Source organism: Pongo abelii, chromosome 9, assembly GCF_028885655.2.
Source record: "Pongo abelii isolate AG06213 chromosome 9, NHGRI_mPonAbe1-v2.0_pri, whole genome shotgun sequence".
Taxonomy (NCBI): Eukaryota; Metazoa; Chordata; class Mammalia; order Primates; family Hominidae; genus Pongo; species Pongo abelii.
In genome coordinates, this window is record NC_071994.2 from 89,428,167 (window position 1) to 89,443,508 (window position 15,342).

Genomic DNA, 15,342 nt, shown 5'->3' on the forward strand with positions numbered 1-15,342 from the left:
TTGTTTTTCATAGTTTATATGATGTATCACATTGATTGATTTATCTTTTCAAAAAAACCAACTTTTCGTCTTGTTGATCTTTTGTATTTTTTGTGTGTATTTCATTTATTTCCACTTTGATATTTATTATTTTCTTCTGCTAATTTTGGGCTTGGTTTGCTCTTTTCTAGTTCTTTAAGATGCATTGTTAGGTTGTTTAAAGTTTTTCTGCTTTTTTGATGTGCTTACTGTTATAACTTTTCTCTCAGTACTGCTTTCACTTAGTACTGATTTGCATATGTTGAACCATCCTTGCATCCCTGGGATAAATCCCAGTTTTTCATGGTGAGTTATCTTTTTACTGTGCTGTTTAATTTGGTTTGCTAGTATTTTGTTGAGGATTTTTGTATCAGTGTTCATCAGATATATTGATCTGTAGTTTTCTTTTATTGCTATGTCTTTGGTTTTGGTATCAGGGTACTACTGTCCTCATAGAATGAGTTTGGAAGTATTCTTTCCTCGTTTATTTTTAGAATAGTTTGAATAGGATTGGTATTAGTTGTCATAGTAAAATTCTGCAGTGAAACTATCAGGTTCTGGACTTTTCTTTGCTGGGAGACTTTTTATTACAGCTTCAATCTCATCCTTTGTCGTTGGTCTATTCAGGTTTTGGAATTCTTCATGGTTAAATTTTGGTAGATTGTGTGTGTCTAGGAATGTATTCATTTCTTGAAGGTATTCCAATTTATTGGCATGTAGTTGATCATTATAGTCTCTTAGGAGCATTTGCATTTCTGCTGTAATTCTGTTTATCTTTTCAAAAAACCAACTTTTCATTTTGTTGATCTTTTGTATTTTTGTGTGTATTTCTTTTATTTCTACTTTGATATTATTTTCTTCTGCTAATTTTGGGCTTGGTTTGCTCTTGCTTTACCAGTTCTTTAAGATGTATTGTCAGGTTGTTTGCTCAAAGTTTTTCTGCTTTTTGATGTAGGTGCTTATTACAAACTTTTCTCTTAGTATTGCTTTCACTGTATTTCATAGATTTTGGTTTGTTGTGTTTCCATTTTCATTTGTTTGAAGAAATTTTTAAATTTTCCTCTTAATTTCTTCATTGGTCACTCAGGAGTGTATTGTTTAATGTCTATGTGTAGTTTCCAAAGTTTCCTTTGTTATTGACTTCTAGTTTTATTCCATTCTGGTCAGAGAAGAGACTTGATATGATTTCAAGTTTTTGAATTTTTTTAAGACTTGTTTTATGGCCAAACATATGGTCTTAGCTTCTTTTAAAAAAAATATTGCTTAAAAATACACAAGAACCTAGCCTAAAAAAATTAAATTATATACAGAATTTAGAGGTTAAAAGTTGTATTCAGAGTTAGGAGATGTGCCTTAAATAATTCGATTTTATTGTAAAAGGATTACTTGCAGCAATGCAGAGAGTGAATTTGGGATTTGGAGGGGGTATATCACAGGTAATAGGGGATGCTGTTGCAGTTATCCAGCAGAGAAATGGTGAGGACTTGACCCAAGCTTATGGCAATGATACGGTGGAGGGTAGGTTTATCTGAGGTATGAGGATTGCTGCTTGGATGAGGAAGAGGAAAAACGCTGGAAGGTAAGTGAATTATAAAATAGGAAAAATGTGTGAAAATTGAATACAAGCTTTGCAAATACTGAGGCTGAGGTTCTTTTATGACATTCAGCTAGAGAAACAATGGGTATCAGTTGGGTATTCAGAGCTCAGGTGATAATCTGGGCCAGGGATAGAAATTTAGGAGTTATCAGCATGTAGATATTAGTTTAAACCATGCAGGTTGATAGTGTTCTGTAGTGAGAATATGGAGAGTAAGAAAAAGTGTTCCAAATATGGACTGGAGAATCTTGATGTTTGAAGCATAGGCAGTAGGAAAGGAGTCAGTAAAGCAGAGGCCAGAGTAGTGGCAAGAGGCATCATAAATACCTTGTTAAATTTAGGGGCTGCTATTAGCTGTCACACTAGCTGTCTGACTTTAGACAAATTACATAACTTTGCTATACCTCATTTACCTCATTATGAAAAGTGCAAATTAACATGTGGGCCTCATAGGTAGGGCTGTGAGGATTGAATACGACATAGTGTCTTTCGAATGTTTTTGATGTGACCCAAAATAAGAACGATATTTTATATATTATGATTATGTTACCATATATACATGTATATATATGTATATAAATTTCCCAGAAAAATACTTAAGCTTCCTACATGTGATGTATTTGGATATTTTCTATTCTAATTTATGTATTTAAAAAGCTGCTTTGACTCACTGATGGATAACAGCCAGTAGTGGGAAAAAACACTGAGCTAAAACGTGTGAGCACCTAGAACAGTGACTGATCACTTAGCAAACGCAGAGTTAAGAGTAGTGATTGTTTTTAAACCAAGAGAGAAAGTTGACTAAAATACAGAATTTCAGTAAGGATAGCATTATCTTTATTGTTATTGCTCTAGATGTATCCAGTAAGTGAGAGGTAAAAAGTATTCATCTGCAATCTGATGGTCAGTAGTAAGCTGCTAGAGAAATTTCTGTAGGTGGATTGGGGTAGTGGATTAAGAAATAAATGTGAAATAAGGAAGTAAGAGTGAGTTTAGTAAACTCAAGAAGCTGGAGAGAAAAAGATAGGGCCATTTGCTAGAGGATTAAGGGTTTTTCTTTTCTTTCTTGTTCCCTTCCTACCCTTCTTCTCTCTCTTTCTTAGACTGGAGAGACTAGACTCTGGGAAAGTTTAAGTGAATAAGAGAAGATTGAAGAAGCAGATGAGATTGATAAATTGGAGAATGGGAAAGAGAATAGAGTCTAACCTCTGGTCCATAATGTCAACATTTAGGGGTAGATTATTAAAATTGTCTGGGAGAAATTATTATAAATGATTAGGAAGAAATTAAAATGGTTTGGAAGCCTTGCACACGTGTTTTAAGTGAAAGAGGACTGAAAAAAAGTAGGAAATAGAAAAATCTAATGCTCGTGGCTTTCTAAATACATGGTCTTTCTTAAAAGGTAATTTAATTTCTTATAAAAATAGACATGGAGCCAGGCACAGTGGCTCATGCCTGTAATCCCAGCACTTTGGGAGGCTGAGGCGGGTAGATCACCTGAGGTCAGGAGTTCGAGACCAGCCTGACCAACATGGAGAAACCTTGTCTCTACTAAAAATACAAAATTAGCCAGGCATGGGGCACATGCCTGTAATTGCAGCTACTTGGGCTGCTGAGGCAGGAGAATCGCTTGGACCTGGGAGGTGGAGGTTGTGGTGAGCTGAGATCACACCATTGCACTCCAGCCTGGGCAACAAGAGCGAAACTTCATCTCAAAAAAATAAAATGTATATATATGTGTGTGTGTGTGTGTGTGTGTGTGTGTGTGTGTATATAGACATGGACATACATGAAGCCATTATTCCTCAGAAGATATATACAGATGAAATGAGGCACTTCTATTATTGGCAACCAAACCTGTGAGTTTACCAAAAATGCAAAATTTGTTCAATGAAAAGAAGTATTGAGATTGTTAGGACTGTTACTTTCCTCAAAACAAATGGAAAAGATGAGAAAACATAGGTTCATAAATGCTGTGAATCATTTCCTGTGAGAATACAAAGCTTATTACACCAAGTCACATGACTGTGATCTGACTTTCTTTATTGGTAGAAAAAAATTAGCCTGCTCATTTGTTGAGTGTACTCTAGGAATGAGAAACTTGTGGCAAATCTGTTGTAATTTTTTTACCTGTCAGTCTTTGAGGTAGTTGTGCCCAGATAAAGAAATTACTCTAACATTTTATAATGAATATAAATTGTTTTAGTAGAAGGCAAAGAGAAATATTGTATGGAGAAACAGCATGAACCTAAAATGCAACCCCCTAAGGTAAGGAGTTAATGGGACACAATCATGTCAAAAATGGCCAGTTGCCTTTCAAAAACTTGCAATAAAAATGACATTCTTAGGTGGTTTTAAAAATGTGAATATTTTGTTTGTGATTTTTCACTGATGTCAAAGTTCAAAAGTGGATGACATTCACGTTTTTAAATCAGTGGAAAACTCACACCACTAATATGTTATTCATTACTGATGGTCTTATTCTAGTTCTATAGTAGTTCTCAGAGGTTCCACTGGATACAGTAGCCTCTTTGTCAATCAAGATGGTTGTTTGAACTTCAAGGATGAGCCATATATATATATATATAGCCTGGTGTATACTTCTAACCTGATGCAATTTTAACCTGTTAGCATTGTTAAGGTAAATCAAATTGGCATTGTGTAATCTTATTTCTCTGTAAGTTACAATTTACCTAGAATTTAATAGTAACAATTGTTGTCTCATGAAAAAGTAAATGTTTCATGTTTTACAAATTCTTTTTATATTATTGACAAAAATTAATAATTCTTATAAATTCAGTTTGCTCTTTAGAAGTTATGAGAAATGAAAATAAATTATTGTTGTTTTGAAAATGGAAGTCCACAGATTTTAAAAAAACATTTTTTCAATAAAGCATTTCTGTTTTGAGCAAGAAGTGTGTCTTATATATAACAATCTGTTACCTTTGCAGAAGTCTCAGCACATCAAACATTTATAGGTAAAAGAAATAATTGTGATAAATTTCTAATAACAGTGGTGAGTTTTTAAAATAATTTGAGTATTTTTTTCCTTGACAATGTCAGTAATAGTTTATTAGTATTGGTGATTACTGGAGGGAGTTTTAGGTAAAACAGTACCCAGTAAATGTTGGAATGAATGATATTCAGTTAAAAAAATTTAAGGATTAGAAGTAAAATTTTTAGCCTTTCAGGGTTTTCATTGACTTAATTAAAAAACATACATGTGTTTTAGGAGGTTCCATGGTAGAACAGAAATCGTACAGTCTTCAATGCCATATATAACAGACCCCTCTTTAGGTTTTGGCTCTACCACTTACAAACTCTGTGGCCTTCAATAAGATACTTGGCTTCTTTCATTTTAAATTTGTCATGGATAAAATGATCTCTGTGGCTATGAAAAGATAGAGCAGATAATCCTACAAGAACATAATATTTTAAAACATTATTTATGTTTCCAAGCCCATCTTTAAAAGTTATTCAACCTATAAATGAATCTGTAAAATATAGTTGAAGTACAGTGCCAATGGTACTATAGAAACAAATAATATTTATGATAATATTTCTTTGGGAAAATACATTGATATCCAGCATGTTAGCACTAAAGCAAAAGGACTGGGAATTATCCAGATGTGAGCTACTCCACAATCCCATATTTATAGCTAGAGTTCAGCATGTGGGGGGGTGGGGAGTGATGGGACAGAAGGACAGAACTGGAGATCTTAGGGGGAGAATGGTTAAAAACAAAATAAGGGCCTGGTGCGGCAGCTCATTCCTGTAATTCCAGCATTTTAAGAGCCGAGGCAGGAGGATTGTTTGAGCCCAGGGGTTCGATACCAGCTTGGACAACATAGGGAGACCCCATCCCTACAAAATATAAAATAACAAAACTAAATAGGTTAATACTACAAATTGAGGAGCCAAAGGATTGGGATTATGATTTAAAGTGGGGCTTTTCCTTTCATTCCTCTTTTTTTCCCTTTCTTCTCCATTTCTTCCCCACTCTGACACCATTCTGACTAGAGGAATTTGGGACAGCACAGTAAATGGGACTGGACAAAAAGGGATCCTGGAGTATAGAGTGGAGATTGGCACTTCAGAGCAGGTAGGGGTGGGAAGAAGAAGGCAGGGCAAAGAAACAAATGTGTTGGCCCTGAATTTGCAGGGAAGCAAAATTCTGCCATTCTTCTCTCTATTGCCAGCCTTACTCTGAACTAGTTGTTAGTGTATCCATTGAAAACTGGATTTAAAAAGCTAGAGAGATTAAAATGAGTGATGAATGAAGCCAAACAAGGTATCCAATTTTTCTTCATTATTTAGATCTTCCTGGACATGTTTTATCATAACTAAATAAAGCCACAGGTGACTCTTAAAGTATCTGCAAGAGCTAGGCATGGTGGCACATGCCTACAGGCCCAATTACACAGGAGGTTGAGAAAGGAAGATTGCCTGAGCCCAGGAATTCAGGGCTGTAGTGCGCTATGATTGTGCCTGTGAGTAGCCACTGTACTCCAGCCTGGGCAACATAAAGAGAATCCTGTCTCTTGAAAGAAAAAAAAAGTATCTACAAGCAATTTAAAAAATTATCATAGCCAAAGAGCTGCCATGCAGTTGGCTTTCTTTCTTTATAGCTGACTGTTTCTTTCCCTGCCTGTAAGGGAGGAAGTGAAGGTGAAGAGAAGGGAGGATTAAGAGGAAATGGTTGCTAGAAGCAGTGAGGTAAGAGGAGGTCTTCAGTATTTATCTGGAGTAGCCCTTTATATTTAAAGGATATACATTCATTTTGTGTGTATCTTCAATGTAGCTATAAGACATTATTTTCCCAGAATTTGCTAGTATATCATCTGATTGGTAAATTACAAAACTGGGAATAACTTTTTAACTTTATAATGAAATACATTGATGTTTCAGGGATCTATTAAAAACATTGACCTCAAGACCTGCCTATTACCCCAACGGGTAGGTTACTCCCTGTCTCCATGTTAGGACAACCTTTTAATGGATGTCTTTTAAAATGAGGTTTGAAGTTATAAACTTACTTGAATTTACTTTTAAACTAAATATCACTTTATGTTTAAATATTATTAGGGGATCCATTATATTAGCCAAAATAAGTGATTCCAACTATATAAACTTACATACCTTTACATCTCAGTTTTAATTACAACTAATTCCATCTCATTTAGGCTTGAGATATAAATGTAATCTGATTTTGAAAATATGAGATTAAACTTATTTGGAATAAGATATAATTTGCAAATTATAAATACAGAAGTTGGAAGTGGTTCGCTATGAAAAGATGATAAAATGCAGATGCCTTAATTAACTTTTGGGTTTGTTTACTTAAATTATGTTGTAATATGTAATATGATTCCTCAAAATATTTTTTAATTTGGGAATTTATGATGAATATAAAAAGGTTCATTGAGAATGAGGAAGCTTCATTTAGAGACATGATGCCCTGTGAATTAAAGTCAATAACTGGAGTTTTGTAGAGCATTTTAGGGGACAATGGCCTCAAATTAAGATTATATTAAAGTGATTTTTTGGGGGCAAAAACACGTATTTTGCTCATTGTGGAAAAATGAGCAAATATGATTGAACAAAATAATAATAATTATCACCCATAATCTCTTCTTTCAAAGACAAGTAACTACCAGCTCTGTTTATATCCTTTTAGTCTGTTGGTTATGCCTCTGTCTGTTGGTCCTGCTTGCCCTCACTCTTCCTCTTTTCCTCCCTCCTTTGTCCCTTTCCTTCCTCCTGCCTTCACTTCTTTCCTCTCTCCTTCCACACATTTGTGTGTGTGTATGTGTATGTGTATGTGTATGTGTATGTGTGTATATATGTCTTTCAGCTTCTCAAATGAGATTATATTATGTAGGCTGTATGATTATATGCCTTTGTATTTCCATATAAACCCTAGAAATGGATTCTTATACTAATCTTCAGTTCTTCACTAAGAAACTGGTGATAACTCTTAGCAATGTTGAGTGTGACTAAACATCCAAACATTATGTCCTTTCAAGTTCTGGAATCCTCTTTTGCATGCTGTCTGCTTCTTGTTTAAGGAGCATTATTACTAATCACAGAAAATTCTTAGACGAGACTTTACTGATACAGATGCTCAAATTTGAAGCAGTTAAATTTAACTGTTTGCTTTACTGCTTGTGAGGTGCTATAACTCACTGAGCTATGCTATAACTCACTGTGTCTTTCTCAAGCCTGACTCTTTCTTTCTGTTATTTTCTTTTGTTTAAGTTCTGTGTCAGAGGTAATCAAAAGATACTATAGTGTAGTTGAGGGGGAACTCTGGGGTCCAGCTGTGTTGGTTCAAATCCTTCTCCATCTTACTTGTTTTGTGACCTTGGGTAAGTTATGTAGCCTCTTTGTGCCTCACATTTCTAGTCTTCAGTGGGGGTAATAATAGTACTTACCTCATGGGGTTATTGTATTGAATGTCTACTGCATAGTAAGCACTCAATAAATGTTAGTTGTTTTTATTATTTAAATCTAAGCTGTAGACGTCATATTTATATGATTCTATTTATCAAAAATGTCCAGAATAGAAAAATCTGTAGAGATAAAAATTAGATTGGTGGCCTAGGGGAGTTGGGAGTGTAGGGAATGACTATTAATGGGTAAGGGTTTTTTTTTAGGGTTGATGAAAATCTTCTAAAAGTAATTGTGTTGATGGCTGCACAAGTCTGAATATACCAGAAACCACTGACTGATACACTTTAGATAATGAATTGTATAATATTTCAATGGTATCTCAATAAAACTGTGAATATATTTTTAAATATAAGTCTGGCACATTCTTGATCAAAATTAAGTCACAGAGTGCCAGATACAAACTGACCACAAGCACATACTTCCTATACCATATGTACGTCTAAGTCCCTTGCTAAGAATACATTCCAATTTAGTTTGAATAGAAATTACATTTATAGTCTTTAGAAATATAATCAGTTGAGAACTTGATTATATTTTCAGTGTATATTATATATATTTGATTATATATTGATATTGATTATATTTTGCACAATAATTATTTTACTGTATTGTGTGTTTATTTTGCGGAAAAGGCTTTTTTTTTCAGTTGGAATCACTTTTAATATTTAAATACAAAAAATGAGCACTGGCTTCTCTTCTTTTAAACACACATACAAATCTAACAGCCAAAATGTGCAGAGGAAATGAGCTCCTGCTTTGTCTTCCCCAGTCCCCATCCTGTGGCTGAAGCTGCAGCCAGCCTCTTTCCTCTTATACATAGGGATTCATAGTGACCACATCACACCACAGTTGTAATGCATTTTGTCTGTTTTACGTTGTGTGCATGTCCCTCCCCAACAGCTCCATTCTTTAAGGAAAAAAAAAGAAAGCAGTCATTAATGGTCAGGGGCACATCCCTCCCTGTGGCATCAGTTCCTACCCCACAGGAGAAAGTGAGATCTTCCAGTTAGGAGCAATTTTGTGAAAAGAGTGTGTGGCCAGAGCTGGAATAACCATTTGCATGGCTGCACTGTGGTATCAGAGTGAAGACTGAAGTAAGTCAGGATAGCATGGAAGGCACAGTTGCAAGTTAAGTCTCTTCATGAGACAATGTGGGGAGATTTCTCCCCACCAGGTTTAGATGGATCAATGTGCCAAAGTTAAAAAAAAAAAAATCCAAATAATCAGCAGTTCAAACACAATTGAATTTCTAACTTCTCCCACAGAGACAGCTCATATACGGCAGTAACAATCTAGATCTTTCCAGGAAGTGAAGGAAGAGCCCCTTGCATTCCTCCTGAGAGCCCTGTGTTAGGCCCTAGAAGTATCTGCTGCTGCTGCAGTTGCTGCTGTTGCTCCATTTGCATCTTCTCAGTCTCAAAGACAACGGGAAGAACCAGAATCATAAAGGAAGTGGTCCCAATCCAAATGGCTGCCCTGGAAAACCTGTACACTTTGTGAGCCACAAAGAGGGAGAGAAAGAAGAGGTTCTGGCCACAGACCGGACCCTCTTCGGAAACATCTCCGTCAGGTCCCGTAGTCTCTCTGACAAGGTCTCATCTAGCTTCTCCTCGTCGTCCTCCTTCAACTCCTCCTTAGTCTTCTCCACGTCGCCTTGTGGGAGCAATTCCTCCAGGGACAGGGGTTCCCCTGCGACAGTGGCCATGGCTGTAGGGGACACCAGAAGTGGAAAAAAAGGATAGGGGAAAAATACTTGCCATGGATAATTTTTGAAATGAATGGGAACACAGAAGGAAATTTTATGTGTGTGTGTGTGTGTGTGTATGTGTATGCGTGTAGAGCGAGAATACACACACACACACTACATATATATATATCATGTTACATTTTTGTCCTCTTCCATAGTCTATTTCAGACATTTTTAAGAATTAGCATAGACAGCACAAATGGGAATTATTTGGCCTTATTCCAGTCTACATCCTTAAAACTTCAAATAAAGCATCCATATTTGGAGGCTTATTTTTCATGTTGTATAGTTTCAGTGAATGGGCTCATTGGGAGAGAAAGTACACCATCTATATACAAGTTCATCTAAAATTCACAGCAAAACAGAATATTTTCCCACCATTATCAATTTTCAGCAGATTTTGTTTCAGATGTGTGATTGAGTCACTGAGCCAGGAAAATGTTTACCTGCAAAGTGAGCTAATAGAAATGGGAGAAGCTTTTAAGTTCTAAAGTTTCAGTCATCTCTGTCTAGTGTCTTCCCTAGAGGAAGGAAAAAGTGGGTCTCTTCCCTTTTTTATTTTCCCTTGTTAATCACAAAGCCTCTTTGTACTGGTAGGGCCTTGATGGTGGCTGAGTGCTGGCTGTTTATCATGTTCCTGTCATCCTCAAATGCAAAATATAAAGAGGAGGAGAACACAGCTTTGGGTTTTCAAGCTTTGTGACAGCTTAGGACCTCTGAATCTCAGCTGCTCTCAAATGCTTTCTAAAGTGATTTGATCACTGAAATGGATTATGCAATTTTTATGGTTTTGAGCTCTTTGGGAATGTTCAGAACAAGAATAATATTAAAAATCAGACAGTGGAAAACAATTGAGCTTATCAGGTTAGATTTCTTTTATTATCACAAAAGCATCCAGTTCTATTATTGGAAACACAATTGTTATCTTAACTTCTGTTTCTTCCTTGAATGTTAAAAAATGTTTGTTGTATTTGATAATTCCAAATTCTAATATTGTGGATGAACCTTCCTTGCAGGGTGTCATTGTAAGATATTTTCAGGGATTCTTATGAAAGATAAGGCTTTCCTTACCTCACTTTTGAAAACCACCAGCAACTTCTATTGATATGAAACATGTAGAGACATTTATTATAGCAAGCCTAACTTGTTGAAATTACTTGAATGCTAAGAAGTTTATAATCATTAAAATTCTGGTCACTTTCCTGAATTTATTATCTATCTTTTTTGGATTTGTATTACATCCCTTTTAATTTTCTGTTACATTGTAATGATTAACAAAAACTGTGTGAGTAAACACAAGTTAAGACTGATGGAGCTTTTACCTTCTTAAAAGAAATAGGCCTAATAAAATAGGGCATTAATTTTTTATTGTTCTTTGGAAAAACAGAAATAGTATTGATAAGGATGAAAAAGAAAGGTTTTTTTTTTTTAATCAAGTGAGGTATTTCTCTTTATTGATTCCTAATATGCAGTTGTTGTTAATAAACTGTTACAAATTTAAATGTCTGATGTAAGGGCTATAAAGCAGCTCCCAAACTTTAACATGGATCTTTTAAAAATGCAGATTGGGATTCAGTAGGTCTGGGGTGGGATGTGAGCTTCAGTAGTTCCAACACTCTCCCAGGCGATGCTAGTCCTGGTCCTCGTGTCACACTCTGAATAGCAGAGCCGTAAGTCACATCAGGAAATAACTTCTGTAATTGTCTTTAGAATCTATAATTTTAAGAAATTCCAGAGAATTTAATTCCACTGCTTCTTTTGGCAACCTATTCTAGTAGTTCACAACAAGTAGAGTCAAGACGTTTTTCTCAATATCTTAAATTTCTGTAATGGGAATTTTCTCAATTAAAACAGAAAATAGCTATTAATATAATTACTTTAGAAGGTCAAAGATTATCAGGTCTCTTTCCCCTCCCTCTTACTTTCTTCTCAGTGCCAACCTCCTTTAATATTTCTGTATGTATATTTTGCCAAAATACATATTCTGCCCTGATTTATTACCCAGTTTTAACTACAAATCTTCTATGTGGGTTAGAAATCATGAGTCTGTTAATTATTTAGTAGATGAATTGATAAAATAGAGACTTTTCTTATCCAAAATTTCTCATTAATTAATGTGTGAAACAAAAAAATTGGAAGTCTCCATTTCTTTTTAAAATTTTGTTAATTGTATAAATAATAGTTTCATTTAAAAATTCAAACAATGCAAAAGTATAAATAATAAAAATGGAAAATTCTCACCCCTTTATATACCTCCCTCTTTGTACTTCTCTTTTTTTAGTTGAAACCATCTTAACAGTTTGCATATATCCTTCCAGAATTCTTTTTTTTTTTGAGACTCTTTCATTTACCCTGGAGTGCAGTGGCACAGTCATGACTCACTGCAGCCTCACACTTCTGGCCTTAAGCAGGCCTCCCACCTCAGCCTCCCGGGTGGCTGGAACCACATGTGTGCACCACCACTCCTGTCTAATTTTTTAATTTTGTTTTTTAGAGGCGGAGTCTCCTTACGTTGCTCAGGGTGGTCTGGAACTCTTGGGTTCAAGGAATCGGCCTGCCTTGGCCTGCCAAAGTGTTGAGATTGTAGACATGAGCCACCAGCTTCAACGCAGAATTATTTCTTCTATACATACCTTTGTACCTATGTTTACATTTTAAAAAATGAGATCATAAATTATATATTGTTCTGTAGTGTTTTTCTATTTAATAATGCATCTTAGGATTCTGTCGAAATCTCAGTAGGTATCCTCATTGTTTTTAGGGGCTGCAAAAAAAATCTATAAATAAGTATTTAAACCTTCTCAACAGACATTTATACTATTTGCAGGTTTTCATTGTTGCAAAATGTACAACCATGAACATTGTTTTAAAAATATCTTTGTGCTCCTGTTCCAGTATTTCTAAATTTATGTTACAGTTTATATATTATTGATAGGTTAGACACTTAGCTACAAATGGATTCTCTGGTTCAAATGTACTAGACATATTTAATGTTAATGGATATTGCCAGATTGGCCTCCAAAAAAGGCAGTATCCATGTATTTTCGCTCCAAGAGTGATTATTGATTCCTACATCTTAGTTCATGTTGGTAATTTTTATCTTTTTGTCAGTCAAATCATCTAAAATGTAGGTAATACCTCCTTTTTGCTGTACTTTGTATTTCTCTGCTAACTAGTGAGGTGGAACACCTTTTCATCGGTTTATTAGCCATTTTGATTTCTTACCTCTACCTACTTTTTATTTTTAAATTTATTGCTCTGATTTGTAGGAGCTCTTTACATGCTATTAATGTTTGTTCTTTCCTGTTATATTGTTATATCAATCAGCTACTATAAACACAACCATAAAATCTGAGTGGCATATAACAGCAAGCCAATTATCTGGCCAGCTCTGTTTCATGCTGCAGGTCTGTGGGGGCAGTTGGGGAAGTTCAGCTCCCCATATCTTCATTTTGAGCCCTGAGCAGAGGGGACAAAAATGTATGCAAGGAAGGCTGTCTTCATAGCAGTAGCATGAGATTTGTTTCTATTAACATTGTCTACAAAATATGGATAGATATATACATTAAGTACTTTATTTCAATTTAGCACATAAATATCTGCTCATTTACCAAGGCGTTTTTTGTGAGTATGAGTTGCCTAGGTGGAGTTCTGAGTTGTTTTTGTTAAAAGATACTGTCTTTCCAAAGCATTCAACTCAGTTTTCCTGGGGAAAAAAAAAAAAACTTTCTTCTTTTTTGTTTTGTGTAATATGTAAGCCAGTTACGTAATTACATTAAGAAGTACAACTGACATGGACACATTTGGGGACAAATACAGCTGAGTCTTGACAAGCATATAACAACTAATATGAAGAGAAGTGTATGTGGTCCTATTTGGAGTAGTGTTTTATTTTTGAGCAATCGATGTGCATATTAGAATCTTTACAGAGAAAATAAGGAAACTAAGATAAATTTGTCCTATTTAATCTCTTAAATGGAGATTGGATACAAGAACTGTTACTGTAAAGAGCACATTTTGAAAATATTTGCTAAATTCTGATTTTTCGTATTTTGTTACTGCAGTATCATCATCACTGTCCTCTTCTCCATTCCTTTAGAATTTTTTCCATGTCTTAAAGCTGTAAAGATTTGGCTCCTACCATTTTTGTTTTGGCTCATTATTTATGCTAGTAGAGCCAGACTTCACTCATACTTTTACTCTAGGAACTGGTTGACATATTTGACATATATCTTGATTCTTACATATTAAAAGTAACTGAAGTTCAAAAATTCATAAACTGTAAGCTGATTTAGTGTTCTTTTTAGTCCAGTGTGTTGCAACATTTCATAAATAAAAGTGTTATTCTCTAAAGTGAATAATACCAATACTTAAGTTTCACAGGATCATAGGGTTTTAGAGTATGAAGCAAATTAGAGATTATGTAATACAGCATTGTCAATTTTCTGGTGAAGAAAATGAACGTGAAAATTTTTGTAGCTTTTCTTAGATCACACAGCAGTTAGTGGCAGAGACAGAAGGAGAATTTTTGCATAATTTACTTTCAAATACCGGTAATTATTTTAAAACAATTGAATATTTTGAAATTTATGTGAGGGACATGGCAAATAGACCCAGTATTATTTTTGTACTCGTAAATACCACATTGCGATGGCAAGCCTTTTAGAAAGGAAATATGAAATTGAATGAAGGACCTAGAAATTAAGGAAGATAGAAGTTTGGTAAAAAATTTCTTAATGCATATTTTGGATTTTACATATGACATAGTTTAAACTGTAGTGGAAATATCATACCATGTCATGGAATGCTTTATCTTTCTATTTGAAATAGTAAATATTTCTAATTAGTGCTGTTAAAAATTTTTGAAATTCCTTTATTGTGACTAGGTTTTAAACTAGAAAAGAGGATAAAAGCTACTTTGTAGTCAGATGTCTATGATCTCTGTCTATGTTTCAGTCTCTCTCTCTCTCTCTCTTTTTTCTCCTCTCCTCCCCCATCTCACTTGTCTTTTCTGTTCTTTTTCTTTTTTGTTGTTGTTGTTTGTTTTCTGCTTTTACTTTAATTTATAATGTCAAGGAAGTAACTAGTAATCCCCTATGGCAACTAACATTATTAGTCATGTCATTTTAAGTGTGACAAGTATGTAGATAAATGGCATTTTAGATCCAAATTAAATTTATGTTACTGTTTATATATTATTGATAGTTTCCTTTTAGTAGGAAGGAACTACACTTTGCATTAGCGTATATTTATAATCTCTTTTGATCTTTTATCATGAATTGATCACTTTTTCTTATGAAATGTATTCAGATTTGTATTGAAGACTTATTTGAATGCAGTCTGTACATTTTAAGAATTTCAGCTGTTTAATCTCTGCAATGTAGTTCCAGCCTTAAGCTCACTGTATATAGTCAGTTGTCATTTAAATTCAATCTTCCAGATCTATGGTAGGTTAATTTTATCAATGAAGTCAGAAAAATCTTAAACTTTATTCTTTGTTTATTAGCTTTGAGGGCATTATCTTGCT

At 34.6% G+C, this 15,342-nt stretch overlaps 1 protein-coding gene and 1 pseudogene across 7 annotated transcripts in view; one reads left to right on the top strand and one right to left on the bottom strand.

Moving 5' to 3' along the window:
• The window catches only part of TMEM135 (transmembrane protein 135), a 354,542-nt gene that overhangs the window by 281,774 nt on the left and 57,426 nt on the right, over positions 1–15,342 (top strand). The gene's annotated exons all lie outside the window — the stretch shown is intronic.
• Positions 9,361–9,773, bottom strand: LOC112135530 (mitochondrial import receptor subunit TOM22 homolog; annotated as a pseudogene).